This window comes from Halichoerus grypus, chromosome X (genome assembly GCF_964656455.1).
Source record: "Halichoerus grypus chromosome X, mHalGry1.hap1.1, whole genome shotgun sequence".
Taxonomy (NCBI): domain Eukaryota; kingdom Metazoa; phylum Chordata; class Mammalia; order Carnivora; family Phocidae; genus Halichoerus; species Halichoerus grypus.
In genome coordinates, this window is record NC_135727.1 from 115,683,727 (window position 1) to 115,705,267 (window position 21,541).

A 21,541-nucleotide genomic window follows, 5' to 3' on the forward strand; every position below is an offset into this window, starting at 1 on the left:
TGGTAAACTTTATGTTGCATATATCTTACCATGATTTTTTTTAAGTCACGAAGTGGAGGAGAACAACAAATGAAACTGAGAGGGGGGCACCTGGGTGGCTCAGTAGGTTAAGCGTCTGCCTTCGGCTCAGGTCATGATCCCAGGGTCCTGGGATCAAGCCCCGTGTTGGGCTCCCTGCTCTGCGGGAAGTCTGCTTGTCCCTCTTCCTCTGCCCACCTCCCGCCTGTGCTCTCTCTCTTTCACTCTCTCTCTCTCTCTCAAATAAGTAAATAAAACCTTAAAAAAAAAGAAACTGAGAGGGATTGGCAGGGAGTAGGACAAAATCTAGAAGAGTGTGTGGCACCCTTGAAGCAATTGAGAAGGAAAGAATGACCAGTTTCCAATGCCGCTGAAACAGTGGGTAGCATGAGTAGGATGAGGGCTGAGAATTGACCACTGGGTTCAGCAGTGTGGAGGTGATGGGGTCCTTGATAAGAACAGTTTCAGTAGCATGATGGGGATTTTAAAGATTTAACCCAGACTTAAATGGGTTAAAGAGAACTTATGAGCTGAAAAAGTGGAGACAGAGTAAAAACTAACCTTTTGGGAAGTTTTGTTGTGAAGGGTAATAGAGAAGTGGGGTAAAAGAGGGACAGCAAATCTAGGGAGGCCTTTTTGGTAATGAGTCTGCTACTAGGAAGTAAATGACAGTTGAACCACATGTGGATTTTGTCAGATAAAGACCTAATTTCCATAACAAATAAAAGGCTGAGCACTGCACACTAGAAAGCAAAATACTGAAATTATAACTAGTAAGAAATGTGAACCAATCCTTCCAATTACTCACAAGATTCAACCTCTTCCCAAAAGTTGGGGTCCATATCCACATTCCATAGTTAAACAAACACATGGAAAATTTGGAAATGATCCAGGGAAAATCACAACTACGAGAAGTTTTGATAAACAAGAAATAGAGAAGTGAAAGGAAAAAGAAAGAAGAGATAAATGAGGAAATATTTAATAATTCTTTTCATGTGACTGTAGGGCTTTTTCACAGAAAACTTGTGAATATTTTTCACCATATACTCAGAGGAATAATAAAATAAAGTTAGCAAAATGACATAACAGTATTGGCCTTGGGAAAGGCAAAACAGCGTATTACCTATTACATACATATTACATATTACAGCATAAAATTTGAAACATTGGAATGAGTTTCTGGTTACAGAACCTCTTTGCTATTGCTTGTAAAACCAGGCAAGTCCTATCTAATATTGTTCTGGAATTTCTGGCCAATACAATAAGACATTAAACCAAAAAAAGAGGTACAATTATTGGCAGGCAGAAGAAAGAATTTTTATCATTTTCAGATGTTAAGATTGCACACCTAGTTAAGGCAAGAGAATCAATAGGAAAACTATTAGAATTAATAAGCACATTTTAAGAAGTGGCTGGATGCAGGGTAATTATCAAGAAATCAATAGTTTAGGTAATAAGCAGCTAGAAATATAATGAAAACACAATAAAAAAGTCTTTTAAAAATAACACAGTCTTTTAGAAGTAACTTATAATAAATGTTTGGATCCTATATATATAAAAACTTATTTTATTAAAAGCAATAAAAGAAGATTTGAATATCATATTCTTGGTTGGGCAGACTTAAGCTTGTAAAGATGTCCATTCTTCCTAAGTGAAGGGTAAGACCGTCTGATCATAATCTCATGAGGATTGATTTTAATTTGACAACATATTTCTAAAGTTCATCTGGAATTATAAATAGGCAAAAATTAATCAAGAAAAATTTTGAAGAGAAATTATAGTAGGCTTGCTCGCCTAGATATTAAAGCTATTTATAAATCTCAAATAATTGAAATAATGAGACCAGTAAAAGGTTTATAGAGGGAGCAATAATACAAGAACAAAACTCTAGAATGCATAAATATTTACCATATGATTGAGTAGGTATTACAAATCAGTTGGGAAAGGATGGATTTTTCCATAAGAAGTGTAGAGTTGAAACTGACAGCTATATAAGAAAATCTTATTAAACTATTACCATATCATGGGCCAAAATAAACTTTAATAGATTAAAAAGTTAAACATAAATCATCAAACCACATAAAAGCTAGAAGAATAGGCATTTGATTTTCGAGTACAGAGAGGTTTCCTAAGTTTAAACATAATTTTTAAAATGACAAAGAAAAAGATACACAACATGAAAAATAAATCAACAAATTGAGAAAAATATTTGCCACAAATATGATAGACTAAAATTACTATCCGTAAGATATAAGTTCTTAAAATTGCTAAGATAACTCTAAGACATGATATAAAAATGTGCAAAAGACAATCTAAAAAAGAATCAATGCAAATGGCTAGAAAAATAACCTCATTCACAATTGAAAATAATCAAATTGAATAACGAGTATGATAGAGAGTAATAATAATGGCCCCCAGTGAATCACACCTCTCTGGCTCCATGCCCCTTTGCAATGTGGCTTTGATACTCTTTTCACGAAGAAATGAAATCTATGTCTCTATCCCTTGAAGCTGGGATGGCCTTGTGGCTTGCTTAGACCAAAAGAATCTGATAGAAATTACTATGTGCTAGTTCTGGAGCTTAGGCCTTATGGTGCCTTGTTTCTCTATCTTGCCATTGATTTGGAGCCCTGAGACTGTGAAGAAGCTCAGTTTAACATGTATTTCAGGATTAGAAACCATGATGGGAAGAAAAAAGGTGATTTAGCCAACAGCTAGAAATAACTTCCAGACATTTAAGTGAAGCCATCTTAGTCTCTTCAGCCCCGGTTGAGCTGTCACAGAACTGCAGATGCATAAATGATCTAAGACCAGGAGAAGAACCACATAGCCCTGGATTGCCAGCCCATAGAATCGTAAGACATAATAAATTGTTGTTTTAACTTACTATGCTTTGGAGTAGTTCACTGATAAAACAAGTATCCATTTTTATCTACCAAATTAGCAAAGAATTAAAAGTAAAAAGAAGACATAAATTACTAATGAGGGAACAGTTAGCAAAATATAATGTTAGGAGCATAAATTGGAATATATATATATGTTTTCTTTGATCAGGTAATTCTACTTCTAGAGTTTTATCCTTCAGAAAAGATTAAAAATATGAACAAGATTTATACCTAAAGATGTTTTTTATCTATAATTTTTTAAAAATCAGGACAAATGTCTATTAAACAATAGAATGATATATTTAAAAAATTAAAGTATATCCATGTAATAAACTATTATTTCATGGAACCTGATCCCTGTTGTCAGAAATCATGGAAATCGACCTAAATAGTGTGATCAATCTGGTTTTGTGTTTGGGGGAGGCAAATAACAGAGACTAAAAGGAAGTATATACCAAAACTATTATTATTTTTTCCTTTAGTTTTCCTCTTATTTCCCAAATTCTCAACAATAAGAATGTGTTCTTTTTGTAATAAGAAAAAATATATATTACTTTGAAACTGGGACAAGTTCTTCGTTGTCTAAGAAGATTAAAACATGGTCCTGTCTTAGATAATAAACTAACAAGCAGTTATTGATCACCTACTGTGTATGAATCACTGTCAAATGTTGAGGTGGGCTAATTGAAAGGGTCTTAAAGTCATAAGGTTGTAACAGATAAGTGTCCAAAGACCAACCAACTTAAAACTGTCTCCACCATTAGTTTACAGATTGTGTTAGGTAAATCAGAACACCCAGGGAAAACTGCAGATATACTAAGCGATGGTCATTATAAGCAGGAGCTATCTTAGAAACAAGTTTCACCCATCTGAGCAGATTCAACACCCTCACTGGCAGGCTCTTATAAACTGCCTATAATCCAGTGGGATTGGCATGTCTTAATGACCCTGCAGTACCCTTGGTCCACAAATTCCTTTTTACTTCCTATTCTTATGCTGGAGTTTCCAGCACTAGATGAAGAGAATGTTTTCTCTTAAATATCTTCATCCACCAATCAGAGCTCAGGCTCGATTTCAAACGGATGATTCCAACTGCAGTATTAAAGGAGCTCTAGATGTATGGATTGTTTAAAGGCTAGGAATTGAAAGAGGATCCCATACTCTCTAACATTATGACTCAGTCTCTGTTCACCAGACAAAAAAGGTTCTAGATTATACAGATCAGGAACAATTTCAGTGAACTGTCATTTATTTCATTCCCAGAAACACCATAATCAATTAGCCTCCACCAAAGATCTGCGGGTTAAGCCATTCTGACAAGCATTGGGTTTGTTGCCTATTATGGTAACCACACCCAATGGCATCTGGCAACAAAGTGTTATTAACACTCATTACTCTGCCTCAACCACTCCATTTCAATGGTTGCATTTCCTGTCTTTGTCCCCTGCCTATAGAGAACCTATAGAAAAGCGATACAGTGCTTTTCAAGGATGCTGTTTTCACCTTCACCAATTTATTTTTTATTGCCATGGTGAACAGAATATTTCCTAGCTAGCCTCAGGGGACATAGTTTGAGTTGGGTAAGCCAGTCACACATGATAAATCCACTCCAACATTCTTATTTCTCTAAGCCTTTGAATTCCTTACTTCACATCATGCCAAGGTATTTCTGGCATCCCAACTTCAGTTCATATAGACCACTGTTAAGTACAAATTTTGGAACAACTGAGCTAACAGAACCAGCTGCTTGAATCCCAAATATATGGCAAAGGCATTCTTGTTAATTAATTCAGGTCAATCTAAAATTACTTTGATCCCTGTTTTGTTGTTGCTTTTATTTCTGCTTTTAGTTATTGTTGTTATTCCTGTTCCCCAAAAAATCAGGTCACACTCAAGATTTTGTGAGTTCAGTCACTTTATTAAGGACTTCAGGAATTACAAGAGGGATCTCAGGGCTGCTACACAATCTTCCACTATTCTCCTGCCCTCCCCTTTATACTCCAGATATTTTCCAGAAGCCCATGTTCCCAGAAATTAGATAAATAAAATAGACAAACTCCTATAAAGACTCAGGAAAGAAAATCTGAACAGACATATAACAAGAAAAGAGATTGAATTAGTAAACAAAATACTACCTACATTCCTCACAAAAACTTATAGACAAATTTTCATAGCAACTTTATTCATAATAGCCAAAAGTACAAACAATACAAATGTCCATGAACCAGTGAATGGATAAATAAATTGTGGTATATCTATTCAGTGTAATATTATTCAGCAGTAATAATATTAATATAATAATGAATAAAATGAATAATAATATTCAGCAATAAAAGGGACTGTAGCACTGATACACATCCTACAACATGGATGAGCCTTGAAAACATTATGATAAATGAAAGAAGCCAGTCACAAAGGACCACATATTGTATGGTTCCATTTGTATGATATTTCCAGAATAGGCAAATCTATAGAGTGTTTGCATAGAGGTGGAAGAATTGGGGGAAATGGAAGTTGACTGCTAAGAGTATGGGGTTTGTATTTAAAGGGATTAAAATGTTCTAAAACTGGTTATGGTGATGGTTGCATAATTCTCTGGCTATACTAAGATATCTTGAATTTTTTGCTTTAAATGGGTGAATTACATGGTATGTGAGTTACATCTCAAGAAAGTTATTACAAAAGAAGAGCTCATGTTCCCACAGATGACTTTTTCTACTTCAGTCAGCCTCTGAGGAAGTATAGTCCTGGTCTCTGTTCTAATTGCTCATCTTGTTCCTTCCAATATTATTAAAATGTCAAATGTCAGAGAGATAAATATATTGGTCATAAGAATGAGATAGAGGCAAAACTGACAGCCAGAGGAAATACTAAGTCTATGTAAAACACAAGACTTTCTTGATACAATATTTATGTCAATTTTAAAAATCAAATCAGCTGGACTTGAGGAAACCTCAACTTGAGAAATACCACAAACATTTCAATATTAGATATATAAGAACTTAGTAATTTAAACATATAACTTAAACTTTAATTTTTGAAAATATTCCTTTATTATTCAAGTTACACAACTTCATTGTAAACTAAATAGGTAATACAGATAAACAAAAAGAAAACTTTTTAAGGGGTTCCTGGGTGGCTCAGTTGGTTAAGCGTCTGCCTTCAGCTCAGGTCATGATCTCTGGTTCCTGGGATCGAGCCCCATGTCTGGCTCCCTGCTCAGCGGGGAGTCTGCTTCTCCCTCTGCTCCTCCCCCTGCTCCTGTGTGCTCGCTCTCTCTCTCTCTCTCCCTCCCTCTGAAATAAAGTCTTCTAAAAAATCACACACAGTAACACCCCTCAGAAAGAATACTGTTATCATTTTATCACTTTTTCTATGCAAATATATACATGCAAACACATGGGATTGTACTGCGGAGTACTTGGAGATTTGTGAATTGTATCTTCTACTCATATTATAAGAAAAATTTTCATATTAATATTCAGCGTTATCATATTCTTAATTGCTGCATAGTATCCCATTTTAGAGACACCTCAATTTATGTGTCATTTTATTGCTAGACATTTAGATCATTCCGTTTTTATTCTGCATAAACAGTATAAAAATAACATTCTTGTCTACCCATCTTTACATGTATATTGAATCATTGCCTCGGGGTAATGATTAGAAGTGGCATTTTTGAGCTAAATAATACATATATGGATATGATACATATTTGCCAAATTTCTCAGCAGGATAATTCTATCAGTAACAACCTTTAGTACGTGAAAAAGTGCCTGTTTTCTGACATCTCAGCCAAGACCATGTGTCTGCAATCTTTTTATCCTTGCAATTCTGAGAAAGGATATCTCATTATTATTTTAATTTGCATTTATTTGTTTCACATGTTTTAATGTTTCATCTGTCTCTTCATTAGTAAGTTTACTACTCACAACCTTAATCCATTTTTATTAGATTTTATTTTTCTTATTTATAAGAAAGCTCTTTAAATGCTAAGGATATTAATCTTTTCTCCATCATGGCTGTTAAAAATATATTTTTCCAATTTTACAGATGTCTTTACAGTGCATTTGCCATAGAGAACTTCTAAACCCCTTTATGGTCAAATTTTTCAGTCTTTTTCCTTCTTATTTCTCCTGAGGTGATGCTTAGAAAGTCCTTCCTAGCCTGAGTCATGTACCTACAATTTCTCCAACAATATTTTTTACTTCAAATATTCAAATATTTAATCTATCTAGATTTAAATAGAGCTCCAAATGAATTTTTCCACATCAATAACCAAGTGTCTTAGCATCATTTGTTAAATTATTTCTTCTTTCAGCACAAACTTGAGATGCTGTTTTTCTCATATATTCCAATGCCTATAAACACAGCAGTCTGTTTCTCTACTCTTATTTCTCCCCTGGGCTGATTCTTTACGCAACAAGATCCCTGCATTTACTGGGCTGGTCCTCTACCAACCCGGGGCCTCCCCTCAGCTGAGCGGTCTCAGCATTGGCTGCAGTCCCCTCTGACACTTCCAGTCTTCCCTGAGGTGAAGCAAAAAAAAAAAAAAAGACTTCTCTCCCTATGATTTGTGCTCTGTTACATGGCACTCATAGACAGGTTACTTGAGCCACAACAAATTGAACAGTTTAATGACTGGTTTTGCTTTTGTTTTGGCCAATAATCACAGTCCTCTCTTCTTTGTAGCATAGACTTTATTCATTCGTTCAACAAAAGACCACAAAGGTACTTTGATCAGGACATTGTCAAGTAAGGGCTACCATGCCATCTATACCTAAAATCACTCCTCCTCACCCAAACTTTAGATGTTGTTGAGCCCAGTTTTCCATGTCTCCCGTTGTAGAAGGCAGTGTTGGTACAGAAAGCCAGACACAACCTGACCCGCCTTTTCTCTTTAATCTCATTTCCTACAACTCCCTTGACAATCCCCACTTCACTCACACTGACGTCCTCCCTATTTCTTCAACGCTCCTGTCAGGGCAGGCAGGTCCTGTCAGGACTTTTGCAGCAGCTGCTCCTTCCCCCTGGAATTGTCCTCCCTCAGATATCCACATGGATAACTTGCTCACTTCCTTCACATTTTTGCTGACATGTCACCTTGTAAAAGGTGTATACCCAAACTACCTGTTATGGACTGAATTATGAGCCCCTAAGTTCATACGTTGAAGCCTTTGGAGATAGGGACTATAAGAAAGTAATAAAGGTTAAATGAGGTCATAAGGGTGGGGCTTTAATGTGATAGCCTGGTGTTCCTTACAAGAAGAGGAAGAGACAGCAGAGCTCACTCATGTGCTCTTGCTCTCTCTCTCTCTCTGTCACCACCCATGTGCAAAGAGGAAAGGTCATATGAGGACATAGCAAAAAGATAGCCATTTCTGCAACAGGAAAAGAGTTCTCACTAAAAACCAAATGTTCCAGCACCTTGATCATGGACTTTTGGCTTCCATAACTGTAAGAAAATAAATATCTGTTGTTCAAGCCACCCAGTCTGTGGTATTTTGGTATGGCAGCCCAAGCAGACCAAGATACCACCCCACCCATATGTTAACACCATCACCCTGTTTGCTTGTACTGCTTCACTCTCTTATTTATTCTACCCTTGCACTTAATGTCTTCTAAAATAATCTAAAATTCACTTTTTATTATTTTAATTGTTTATTGTCTATCTTCTCCCACTAGAGTATAAACTTATGGGTGCAAATATTTCTGTTCCTTTTATTCATTGATGTATCCCTAGCATATAGAACTGTACCTGTAACATAGAAGACTCTCAATAAATATCTGCTGAATAAATAAATGAATTACGGCAGACTCCTTCTTCTTTTAAGGTAAATTTTCTCTCAGAAGCCCTATTCCCCTGGGGCGCCTGGGTGGCTCAGTCGTTAAGCGTCTGCCTTTGGCTCAGGTCGTGATCCCAGGGTCCTGGGATCGAGCCCCACATCGGGCTCCCTGCTCCGCGGGAAGCCTGCTTCTCCCTCTCCCACTCCCCCTGCTTTGTTTCCTCTCTTGCTGTCTCTCTGTCAAATAAACAAATAAAATCTTTATATAAAAAAAAAGAAGCCCTATTCCCTATCCCAGCCCATCAGGTGGCATTGTTGTAAGACCATCCTACCTTGAGGACACAATTTGATTCTTTGTTCAGATGAGTCCTCAGCTCCCATGATAATCAGTGCAAGGCAATAGATACTAGGGTTGGAATGAGGGGACTCCTTCCCTGGAGCATATCTGAATTTCGGGTTTAACTCAGCCAGGACACTTGGTGTTTTAATTTGGGGTTCCCTCAAAGCAGAACCTAAAAAAAAAAAGATGTGGACTCACTTGGGAGGTGATCCCAGGGATCAGGAATGAAGGAGCAGGGAGATTAAGGCAGAGAAGGAAGGAAGCTAATGAAGGGTATGTTACTGAGATGATTATTGCTGTAGGCACCTGGAATTGACTCCTGCCTGAGCCCCACTGGGAAATAGTGTAGAATGTGCCTTGGAATTATTCCTCCATCAGACAGGAAGCATTTATGGGTCCACTCCTGTAGCTCTTTGTTTCAGAGTAACATCCAGAGGTGTTAACTTCCATGCCCCACTCTGTGCCATACTCTCAGGTTGCCATATGTGTGGACTGAGCAAGATGTAACAGTAACTTGAGATAATCCTTCAACGTGCACAGGAAATGGCCACCACAGCTACTGCTGAAATCACAGAAAGGCAGAGGGAATGGGTTTGGGGTCACAAAAGCATCAGCTCCATTTGGTTTTAAGAACAGCTTTAGTATCTCAAGGTCAAACTATTTCTACATATTCTATTACTAACTTTTTGTTTTCCTTATGTAAAATGAACTTTGCTAGAAGGATGTGATCCACAATATGCAACACAGAACCCATAACTGAAAAGAACACAGTCGTTCCATGGACAGAAAGTTAGCTTGCAGTTCTCAATCCACTTTTTCATCAGCAATGTCACTTGTTGAATTGTGAGAATTCTCCCTCATCCACACCGCCTCTTCCTCCTGGTAATCTTCAGTATATAGGTAAAGGTATTACCCATGATTGCTGTTCCTCAAGGGGCAAGGTATGTGTGATATTACACCATGAAGTGTTTTCTGTCATATCAGACTCTCCTGAGAGCCTCCTCATCTGAGCACAGAGTGTTCATCATTTTTCCAGAAAATTTTAACTAAGTCAATCCCATATTTTAAGGATGCAAGAAGCTTAATAGATGCAAAAATGGAAAAAATAAAATACCTGCAAAAGGTGCAGAGAGATGAAGAGCTCAAGAATGCACAAAGAAATCTTCAAAAGTTCACTTCTGGACAGTATTTATGGTTGGAGGAAGAAGAGGCTTAGAAAATGTTTGTGTCCGGGGCGCCTGGGTGGCTCAGTTGGTTAAGCGACTGCCTTCGGCTCAGGTCATGATCCTGGAGTCCCTGGATCGAGTCCCGCATGGGGCTCCCTGCTCGGCAGGGAGTCTGCTTCTCCCTCTGACCCTCCCCCCTCTCATGTGCTTGCTCTCTCTCATTCTCTCTCTCTCAAATAAATAAATAAAAAATCTTAAAAATAAAAAAAAAAAAAAAAGAAAATGTTTGTGTCCATAACCACCTAAAATATCATGTCTGGTATTTTTAGATGCAAGTCTAACTCTTGAATAAGGGACGTTCCTGGCTAGGAGGAAATGTCTGGCATGTAGTAGGTATTTAATAGGTGTGTATTTGTTAAAAGCACAATACATCTTTCAATTTAATCCCTGATTCTACACCTGAGAAAATAACCCTCACTTTAGACTTGGTATTCCCCCAAGCATTCTTCAGATTTACGCTCAAGCAGTATTGAACACATCATGTTCTAGGCAATGTGCTAGGTGCTTCAATATAAGTTTATCTCGTTTAGCCCTCACCCAAACCTACTATTTGGTAGATGAGAATATTAGAGGTCAGAGAAGTTTAGTCTTTTGCTCAAGGTCACAGAGCTAGAAAATGTACAGCCAAGATTCCGACTGCAAGTTCAAGGAGTGAGTGTTTTCTTTGTTTGTTTGTTTGTTTGTTTGTTTAAAGGCCTTAAATTCTTTTACGCTCCTTCCATCAAGAGGGGGCTGCTCTAAAACTCCTTGCCTTGAGTCTAGACAGACTTGTAACTGCTTTGACCACAAGAGAAAGATGAAAATGATGCTGTGTGATTATTTCTGAGGTTAGATCATAAATGCAGCTTGCCCTGGCTCTCTGGGATCACTTGTATCATTCAGAGGCTCCCTTTTGGGACTTTCCCTCTCAGGACTCAGCCATCATACTGTGAGAAGCCCAAGCCACATGGAGAGCCATGTGTTGGTCAAAAATCCTGCTGAACCCAGTCATTGAGTCACACTAGCACAAACCCCAGATATATGAGGGGAGAAGCTTCCAGATGATTCTAGCCCCCAACTACTCAAGTTACCGCAAACTAGTTGAGGACCCACACATCATGGATCAGAGACAAGCCATCCCCACTGTGACTTGTTGGAATTCCTGAACCCCAGAAGCTATGAGCATAATAAAATAGTGGTTGTTATTTATACCACTAATTTAGGATTGTTTGTTAAGCAGCAATACTAACTGTAACAGAAACCTTTCCCCAAATTTTAAATATTCAGTGCACTTATAATGACACACAATCCCACAGAGTCTCACAAACTCATGGAAAAGCCATGACTGCCACCCAGATCTCTCTAAGCTATTGGGGAACAGAAAGCAAGGTCTGTGGCCCAAACTCTGATCTGGGCTTTGTGTCTAAAGCTCTGGCCTCAGCAATTTCTCACTCCTTCTTAGACCTTTCTAGTGTCTTTTTCTACCTGGTACTTTGTCTTGGTCACACAAAGCATCTTTTTCCCCTCTGACCCTTCCTAGCACTGAGACTTCTGTGTTCTTTCTTCACATTTCTCCTTCTGTGTCCCTAAAAGCAGGGGGAGGGGATATCTGGTTCTCTTGCTCTCAGTCTCAGGACCGGATTACCAACCCTACTTCAGTTGAAATCACTATTTTCCACACATATCCAAGCCCACTCACCCTAGAGGTCTGCCTCCCATTCTCTCAACACTAAGCATGAGGCCAGGAAGGCATCCATCCTTCTCTCCTCTAGGGTCTTCTCCCCTAAAGAGAGCATAAGTGCCAGATCAAGGGTCTGTCCAGAGAGTAAAAGCAGAGCATCCTTAGTAATTACTGAAGTTAGTAAACTTTGATTTTATTAAGCCCTTACATTAAATACACGTTGTCATTTTTTAAATGAAGCATGTATGGTTTGCACTAGAATCTCAACCAGATCAAAACAATTAACTGACCATAGAAAACACAATTCAAGATAACTATTCTAACACTTTCCCGAAATAAAAGCAAGGATTTGGGAGGATCTTTCTGTTTTAGAGATTCTGATTAGGAACATCACTTCCCAAAGCACAGCTGGGGCTGAGCCAGTGGGATTTAAGCTTCACATTGGGAGTGTGTTGTTTCTTATCTAAGCAGGCTCCAACTTAAACCCAGACAGAGCAGGCATGTATTCTATATAGCGAGAGCTGAGAGGCAATAGAATTTCTCATCCCTAGACACAGAGACTAAGTACACAGTAGCCAAGGCCTGAAATTCTCCTATCCAAGGTTTATTTTTTTGACTTAAGGCTTTGTTCCCCTTTAAAATGCAAATATCTTATGAGTTACTTACAACTTAGTGATAGTGGCAGGTCTTGCTAAGTGCCTACCTAATATCCATTTTCCCCTTCTTTTCTAGTTACAGAATTCCAATTTGGAGGTCAGGGGTAGCAATGTGCCCACATTCCATTTCATCTAGGGGTGGTCATGTGACCCAGCTCTGGTTTCTGAGATATAAGTAGAAATCATTGGGTGGGGCCACCCAGATAGCTTGCTAAAAAGGGAAGACCTATAAAAACAATAGCTCTTTCCCTTTTCCATTCTTCCTTCATGAAAGATAAACACAATTAGTGGAGGCACAGCAGCCATATTGCAAACCCAAGTACAAGAGCTATACATTACAAATGGCAGAGCAGGAAGATAGGAGCCTAATTTGTTGAGGGCATTACAAAACCACCATACTGGTGCCATAGTCAGCCTACCCTATCCCAGATAGGGGGCACCCTTTTGAGTTATGGCTCTAGAGATAGGTTTCTTTCTCTAATGGATATAATGTTACAAAGGTTTAGGAAATCATACAGGGAGTGAGTTTTGAAACAAGCAAGAAGGCACAGAGAAGTTATGGGCTCTAGGGACTGTATGAATAAAAGGTATCCTTGAAGGAGAAAACCATGGAAGTGGAATGTATGGGGCCCTGAAGATCAGCTTATCATGAACAACTTAGGTTTTATCCTGCAACAAAACTAAATGGAGAAATAATTCCATGATATTCTATTAGTGGGAGAAAAGAAAGTATTTCTTTATAGTATCTTTATGAAACAATAACCTGAATGCTCAACATGCTTATGCTTAAGGATGAGTTTTCTGGGACAAATTTAGGTGAATCACAATTCTAGTCAAGAGGCTTTCAGGGAGCCTGGGTGGCTCAGTCGTTAAGCGTCTGCCTTCGGCTCAGGTCGTGATCCCAGAGTCCTGGGATCGAGCCCCGCATCGGGCTCCCTGCTCGGTGGGAAGCCTGCTTCTCCCTCTCCCACTCCCCCTGCTTGTGTTCCCTCTCTCGCTGTATCTCTCTCTGTCAAATAAATAAATAAAATCTTTAAAAAAAAAAAAAGAGGCTTTCATAAACAACTTCAAAGGCCAAAATTTTCCCTGAATGATGTCTCCACAGGAACTGGTGCAGGGAATGAGTTCACTAATAAAAATGACGTTGAATTGCTATTTTTGTTCTTCTGAAATACAGTTGTTATTGGCTGGATACTGGCACTGCATAAGTTGGTAGAAACATTACCTAGGACCACTTAAATTTTTTGCCAAGAGCTTTTTTATTTAAGAGAAGAATATGGTCCAATTTTAATCTTTAACCTAAAATATTCATGCAACCTTGACTTCTTTCATGAGGATTTCATACGTAAAATCAAAGACAAGCCAAGGTTCAAAATGGTGGACAATTTCCTTTAACTTGGAATTATCTGTACTATTTACTACATCTCTTTTAGGAAAACACTGCTGAAAGTTGTAGGTCCCTTTTGTGAAATCCCACCAGCCAATCAGTAGGTGGGAATCAAGTAAGTCACAGTGTTTTCAGTTTAACTCCACAAAGAATTTTCCCATTCTGTGTCACTGGAGTTGAGCAGTGCTTCTCAAACTGTAACATGCAATACAACTATTCCAGCGCTCTTGCTAAAATACAGGCTCTGATTCAGTACATCCAGAGTGAGGCCTGAGATTCTGCATTTCTAATAGGCAATGATGATGATACTGCTGCTGGTCCATGAACCACACTTTGAGTATCCAGGAAGTAGAGCATGGGCTACCCTGGCTGCTCCTCAGGATCATTTAGTGATCTTGTTTAAAAAAATAAAATAAAACAAACCCAAAGTCTTAGGCCACATCCGGCTCTACAAAATCAGAATCTCCGGGAATGAGGTGCAGGAGTTTGTATTATTAACCATCTCCCCAGGTGATTCCTATTCAGCCATAAGCTGCACCTGGTCTGCAATGAGTACAGCAGCATGTCTCAAAGAGGAGCTGTGCACCCCCTAAGTCAGAATCGCCTGAGGAGCTTGACTATTGTGCAGATACCTCTCTGCAAATACCTCCCTTCTGCTGCCTAGGAAGGAGGCAAAGGGTGGAGAGAGTATAGAAAATAAGGAGATGGTATAAAAAGGGAAATTGACGTCATTTCGACTCCCACCTGGCAGGAGTAGAGAGGGCCAATTCTCCTGGAAGTGACAGCATGGAAAGCGCCTCCCGCTGCCTAACCACCTGCACCTCCTTCCTTCTCTTCCTCTCCCTGGCAACTGCCCCAGCCAAAGCTGCCCCTCAGGGGCTGCTGGGAGGCCTGGTTAGAGAGGAAGGAGAGGAATGAAAAGGAAAGAAATAGGGGAGGGGGCCTTGAAAAATAAGGTTTAAGTAAAAGAATTACAAGCAGCCTTTAGCTTCTGTTCATATTGCAATTCAATCCAATGCAAATAAATATCTATTTCAATATCTGTACTTGCTGAAATGATAACAATGTATTATCTGGCCAAAAGAGTGCATTCCAATTGCATAAAGTTGTATCTATATGTATAAAAAGGTCTGGAAGATTGTGAACTGTATTAATCTCCAAGGGGTGGAATTCAAGATAACTGTTTTCCTTCAGTATACTAATCTGTATTGTTTGAATGTTTTACACTAAGCATGAATTATTTTTATAATGACATAAATAATAAAGCCATTTTCATTTGGGGGAACAAAAACAAGGGTTCACAGTGCTAACATAACATAGGAGACAGATTGAGGAGAATACAGGCCCTTCTTTGGGAAGCTCACAAACTCATGTAGTCTGACTCATGAGTTCTTTCTTAGTTGCAGAGTTATGCAGCTAGGTGGCCCCACAATAGACATCAGGGCTGGACTCTCCTGTAAAAAGTGGCGTTTCTCCCAAAAGTCCAAGGTGGATTCCAAATGTATGTTATTGAATGGAGATCTGAATAGGAGTTTTACTGTATTAAAGGAGAGAAATGTACTAATTAGTGTAAGTAAAGTAGCTCTGGGGGGAAATGTCTGGGTCAGAGGGATCTAGAAAAAGCAACTGTAATGCTACAGAAAGATTGTGCTCTTGCGGCTTTAACAATAAGATGAGCCAAGAGCTTTACTGGAGATTAAACAAGTAAACCTGGGACCTTATCAAAGATGGAACCACTCCTGATTGCCCTGGGACTTAATCTTCATGGTACTGATATTATAATAGAATTGCCACATGAAAATGAATTAAACAGCAATGAGGCAGGGAACAATGATCTCAGCATTAGTTTCATCCATCAGATAAAAGATGAGCTCATGAGGAGAAGAATCGGGCTTAAGCTGGGTCTGCTCACTTGGGAATTTATTGGGTACTGCAGCCCTGTGATATCTCCCACTGGCTTAACCATGGTCACAGAAAATAATAAACTAAATGTTTGTGGGTCCAGATTGCCCCAGTCTCCTGCTTAAAGCATGGGGAGAAAAAGAAAAACAGAAAGCAGCCTGGAGGGAGAGGAGAAGGTAAAGAATTAAATCACGCCTAGGAGTTTAAAAGCTGGGTCAGCAAAACTCCCTGAAACTCCAAGTTTCTGAACTTGTGCTTCGGCCATCCACAACCCAAAGAGATTTTTCTCTTTTTATTTCCTATACCTATTGCTTTCTATTAGTTCAAGCTTCGGCAGGGAGCACTAGTTCATTAAATGATAAGTATTAACCTAAATATGAGAACAAAAATGTTTACACCATTCCAAGCCACCTTCTTAACAGTGGTAGATAATGCAGAAAAAAAAGGGAGAACATTCCACATTGGGGCTGCAAAATACACTTTCACTTCAGAAAATCTTAGTCACCTTCATCAGTGACTTGGGAGGAAAAGCTATCTGCTAAGGCTCAAGATAAAAGAGAAATGTTTCTGGGAGGTGGGAACAGGATGAGGAAAGTGGGAGGAGGGAGATCAATGTGGAGACAACAGATTATAATACAATGTCATGACAGATGGGCCCTGTGGCCATCTCTGGGTCATTTCCTGCCTTCTGATATTTCCATTGCTTGCTTCTGGATATTCAGCAGGTAGAGAGTTGCAAAGACAGTTATGCCTAAGGCTAATTTTCCTGCTAGAAAAAGGTAGGATTTACTAGGTTCTCTGCAGTGAGTTTGAAAATATCTCTGATCCAGCATCAACAGCTGAAATCAAAAGAAGTATCTCCAGGTTGGGGGAAACGAGTGATCAAAAATAGGAGCTGAGAAATAGTCACTGCCTTGTTTGCCACCAGTGTTAATTACACAAGCGCTTTTATGGTTTGAAAGAATGCTGCATTTAGGAAGGTTTGACTGGTATTAATTATTTCTGTATCTCTCAGGGTCTCAGATCCAGAACACCTGAATGCCTCCTCTGAGAAAGCTGCTAGTTCAGCTCTAACTCTCCAGGCAACATCAACCTAAAATATCCCTACAGACAAAAATGGTTCTGGATCAAGAATGTGATCTTCCTTCCTCATTCTCAGACCCATCAGAAGAGATCTCTGAGAAGATGCACAAGGAAATTTGCCACTTGACCATTATCTGCTTGCAGATCCAAAGTTCTACCAGATACCTTCCAAAATGTGGTATGTAGAGTATACATGCTTGTGGAAAATGCTGGGTGTTAAATGCAACCATCATAAACCGAATTATTGTTCATGAATCATGGCTACAAAGTCTGATATCAAAAGACACATAGATCCTGGCTACTCAAAGCATGGTTCCTGAACCAACAGCAGCAGCATCTGAGGGCTTGTTGGAAATGCCGAGTCTCAGGCCCCACCCCAGACTTACAAAAGCAGAATCTGCATTTTAACAAAACCCTCAGGTGCTCTATGTGGGTTTCTAAGTGTGAGAAGCACTACTCAAGGTTCTCTTGAGGAGGTAATTTTCATCAAGTTCTATTCCAAATAGGAAACAGGTTGAGAAGTAAAATGTTCAATAGAGCTACAAGTACTAACCAGGAAAAAAAGTTTTTAGCAAATATTGAAAGCAAGCCAGCAATGACAGTTTATAAAAGCTACTAGACCCTGCACTGAGAGGTCAAAAGGCAGGTGCTATAAGGAGAGTGGCTCTAGTTATGAAGATGGGTATTTCAACATGGCCAATGGCTCTAGGTATGACAATGGGTATTTCAACATGGCCAATGGCTCTAGTTATGACGATGGGTATTTCGACATGGCCCATGGCTCTAGTTATGAAGATGGGTATTTCAACATAGCCAGTCATGCACACGACCCCCTTCCTCTCATGCTGCCAACCTTTCACTAAAATGCCACATGGCTCTTTTGGCAGAATTAGCTCCCAGATTTGCAGTGGGAATTAGACAAGAACATCTCCTTTCTTTCCTTCGAGATGCAGGGATGGGAGCTAGAGCAGGCAACAGGGAGCATTTTGGAGGCCAATAGTAAGCAAAACTGAAGCTGGAAAAGGGTGCCAAGAAATTAATGCCAGAGGAAACACAAGGGCACAGAACTACAAGATGGGGAGGAGAGTGATGCATTGCCAGGTATCTGGGACCAGAGAGGCAAGAAGTGGTGGGGACTTGATAAGAAACTAAGGGAGAGAGTACAGAATTCTCTCAGGGTGGGGTGGGTGGCTGCTCTAGATTAAAGCCACTATTTGTGTTTTTATTAGCCAGTGCCTTGTAGGTGGGCCCAGCTAAAGAACCAGGGGAACATCAGATTTAACATGGGAATGAACTGATGAAAGTGTTTGAAAGAAATATGGAGATAAATTAGTGCAACATTTCTGGACAGGTTGATGGACTTATTTGAAAGGATAGAAGGATGTGATCTTGAAAAGCACAAGCCAGGGTAGAATGTTACACGAAGAACTAGACCTCACCCAAATAGTGAAATAGATATTTTGCTGCCAATATCCTATCTCTGCTCCTGCCTTTCTTCTTCCTGTTCCCTCCACCAACCTACATTCAAACCCCTGGTTTAATGTCTGTCCACCCAATTCCTTTAAGCCTGTAGGTGTCAAGCTATAGATTTGGCATTCTCTTTCAAGGAGATTGAATTTGTGCACTTGTGAAGACCAAACCACCTTCCAAACCCACAACTGTGTTCCCTGAACCCCCTCAAAGCCATGTTAATAGATATCTATCCAAAGGCCAGATTTGTGTACATGACATTTTGAAGGAATAAGAAAGAAGACCTCCATAACTAGATAGAGGGGCTAAAAGAGATGGATGACTTCAAAATTTCAACCCTGAGTTCTTGAGAAATGGACAAGGTCACTAATAGACTGGGGGCAAAGGAGATAATGGATTTTTACTAAATGTAGCATTGTTTTATCAAAATTCTTTAACAATATTGTAATTTAAGTCTAATCTCATATTTCTCTTTCATACTTTTTAGTCTTTTCTTATTAAGATATTTATAATTTTCCCCAGATAATTATCATACCTCTTTTTGTTCTCCTTGAATTTCATGCCACTCAAATGCCCACCAGTTACCCCCAGGTGGTTCAAATGCCTTGAATTCCAAGAGAACAGAATTGGCCAGAAACAGACATCCCCAATATTTGAGAGCAGAGGGTGAATGGCTTTTTTTTTTTAACAATGGTAATTAGAATTCCATTCTCCTTGTGGATAGTGTAGTTTAATGAATTACACTGAACTATTAATTCGATGGGGGGGGCGAGAAATACTACTCTCTCATTATTTTCTGAAAATCTGTCATCTTCATAAGGTTTTGTTTGGCACACACAGATGGTCCTGGTGGCAGTGCGCAACTGAACTCTGCAGCAGGGGACGTATTGGCCAAATGGTACAACTCCCGTTTCATGTGTGCCCTCTACGTTAGTTGTCAAATTAGACATGCTAGTAACATCCATAATTACATGTTGCAAGCAGCTGAGTTGTAGTTTGAAGTGTACTTAGATGCTAATGAGACTTCAGGGAATCCCTACGAATCGTGCATTCAAGCCTCCTCTAGCCTCCGGCTTGGATGCCAGGCATAGGTTCTTTTATAATGCCAACATTTTACCCATAATTTCTAATTGCCCCTGATAATTTAGAATGCTTCTTGAAAGGAAAAATAGCAGAAAGCTAATCCACAAGAGGTCTGGAAAACCATTTTCCAGTATTACCAAGTTTATGTTACTGGTGTCTTTGCAGGACACACCAAACATGGCAGGGGGGTGGTGCAATTAGACAAAACTTAAGACCTAAGCTATCCTCAAAGATCCGTGTGCCTCAGCTTTCCATCCAGCCTTTCTGAGACTCTGTTTCAGCCACGCCCCTTCCCAACCCCAACTACTTCCCTTTGTGTTGCCTTCACTGTCTCCTCTCTTATGCTTTTAACCTATACACGTTTATTGAACATCTGTTGTGTGCCTGGCACTGTACTGCAAAGACAAATGATTCCTATCCCCAAGGTGATCACAGCAAAAGGAAGAACACTGATACATGAAGAAATGATTCTAAAACCTGGGGTAACTGCACTGATGGTGATATAGCCCATATAGAATTCTGAAGAGGGGAACCCAAACCAGCATGAGGAGTGTGTGTTTTGTGTTTTGTGTTTTGTGTGTGTGTGTGTGTGTGTGTGTGTGTATGTGCGCGCGCGCGCGCCTGTGTCCCCTTATATATGTGTGTGTTGGCACAGGAGCTTCCAGTGCCCCACCCATATCTCCTGGAACACCTTTGCCATTTTTGTGCACATCCATTTCAGGCTGCTTTCACTCCCAGCAGCCAGCACTGTGTCTCTTTGTTGAGACAGTTCTCAGGCTGCAGGAGCCCATATTGCCTGTGCACATGCACGGAGAGCTGAAGTGTCTGGACATTTAATTCCCCAGAGGCAGCCCTATGACTGGCAGGAGTGGGGATACAAGTATACCAGCCCCTTTGCCCCTGATCAAGATAACTCTGATGTGTATCCTAACCTGTCTCCAAAAGTTCCCCATGGGATGGAGCCAAAGTTACTCTCCATGGTGATTTTGCAGACTTGTTTGTCCTCCTTCCCTTCCCAGTCCCCTTTCCCTATCCCTCCATTAGTTTTTTCCTGGGAACCTACTAATAAATGCACATGAAACCTCATCTCTGGGCCTGCTTCTGAGATACCCAAATGAAGACAGAAAGAGTAGAGAAGTTCCCCTTGAGGGTCCATCTAAGCCAGGTCTTGAAGGAATGGAAGAATTTAGCAAGACGAAGGAGATAAGAGTTTCACCCCAAGAGAGGGTGCAAAGGGAGTGCTGTGGAAAGAATTTCAGACCACATGAATGAAAGAGTGCTCATGGAAAACAGTCTGGAACACACAGGGGGCTACAACCACAACCTGTAGCATAAAGTTTTAGCAGTGATAAGTGGGCAGGCATCATATATTCAAGGGTTTGATGCACTTGGTGTGCTAGAGCCAACTAGCAGCCACTTGTTAAATATTCAGAAATTTTCTAATCAGGGTGTTAAACTCTGATAGCTTGAAAGTGGCCATGATAGGAGTATTTACACTAGGGAAATTGCAATCACTACGAATTATGGCTGGCTTGCTTATTTATTTATTTATTTATTTATTTATTTATTTATTTATTTAAAGGGTTGGGGAAGGGGAGAGCAAGAGGGACAGAGAGAATCTTAATAGGGAAATTGCAATCACTACGAATTATGGCTGGCTTGCTTATTTACTTATTTATTTTTATTTATTTATTTATTTATTTATGTATTTAAGGGGTTGGGGAAGGGGAGAACAAGAGGGACAGAGAGAATCTTAATAGGGAAATTGCAATCACTACGAATTATGGCTGGCTGGCTTGCTTATTTATTTATTTATTTATTTATTTAAGGGGTTGGGGAAGGGGAGAGCAAGAGGGACAGAGAGAATCTTAAGCAGACTCCACACCCAGCATAGAGCCTGATGCAGGGCTTGATCTCATGACCCTTACCTTGAGATCATGACCTGAGCTGAAATCAAGAGGCAGATGCTTAACTGACTGAGCCACTGAGGCACCCCAGTGTGTTTTTTAAAATAGAACTGGTTTGGGGTGCCTGGGTGGCTCAGT

The 21,541-nt window shown here is 39.6% G+C and overlaps 1 long non-coding RNA gene across 4 annotated transcripts in view; it reads left to right on the forward strand.

Moving 5' to 3' along the window:
- LOC144380556 (uncharacterized) overlaps window positions 1–21,541 on the forward strand; it is a 945,783-nt gene that overhangs the window by 741,437 nt on the left and 182,805 nt on the right. For all 4 annotated transcript variants that reach the window (XR_013444728.1, XR_013444726.1, XR_013444729.1 and 1 more), the window contains one exon: window positions 16,876–17,121. This is a non-coding gene — a long non-coding RNA (uncharacterized LOC144380556). The remainder of the gene's footprint in view (window positions 1–16,875; window positions 17,122–21,541) is intronic.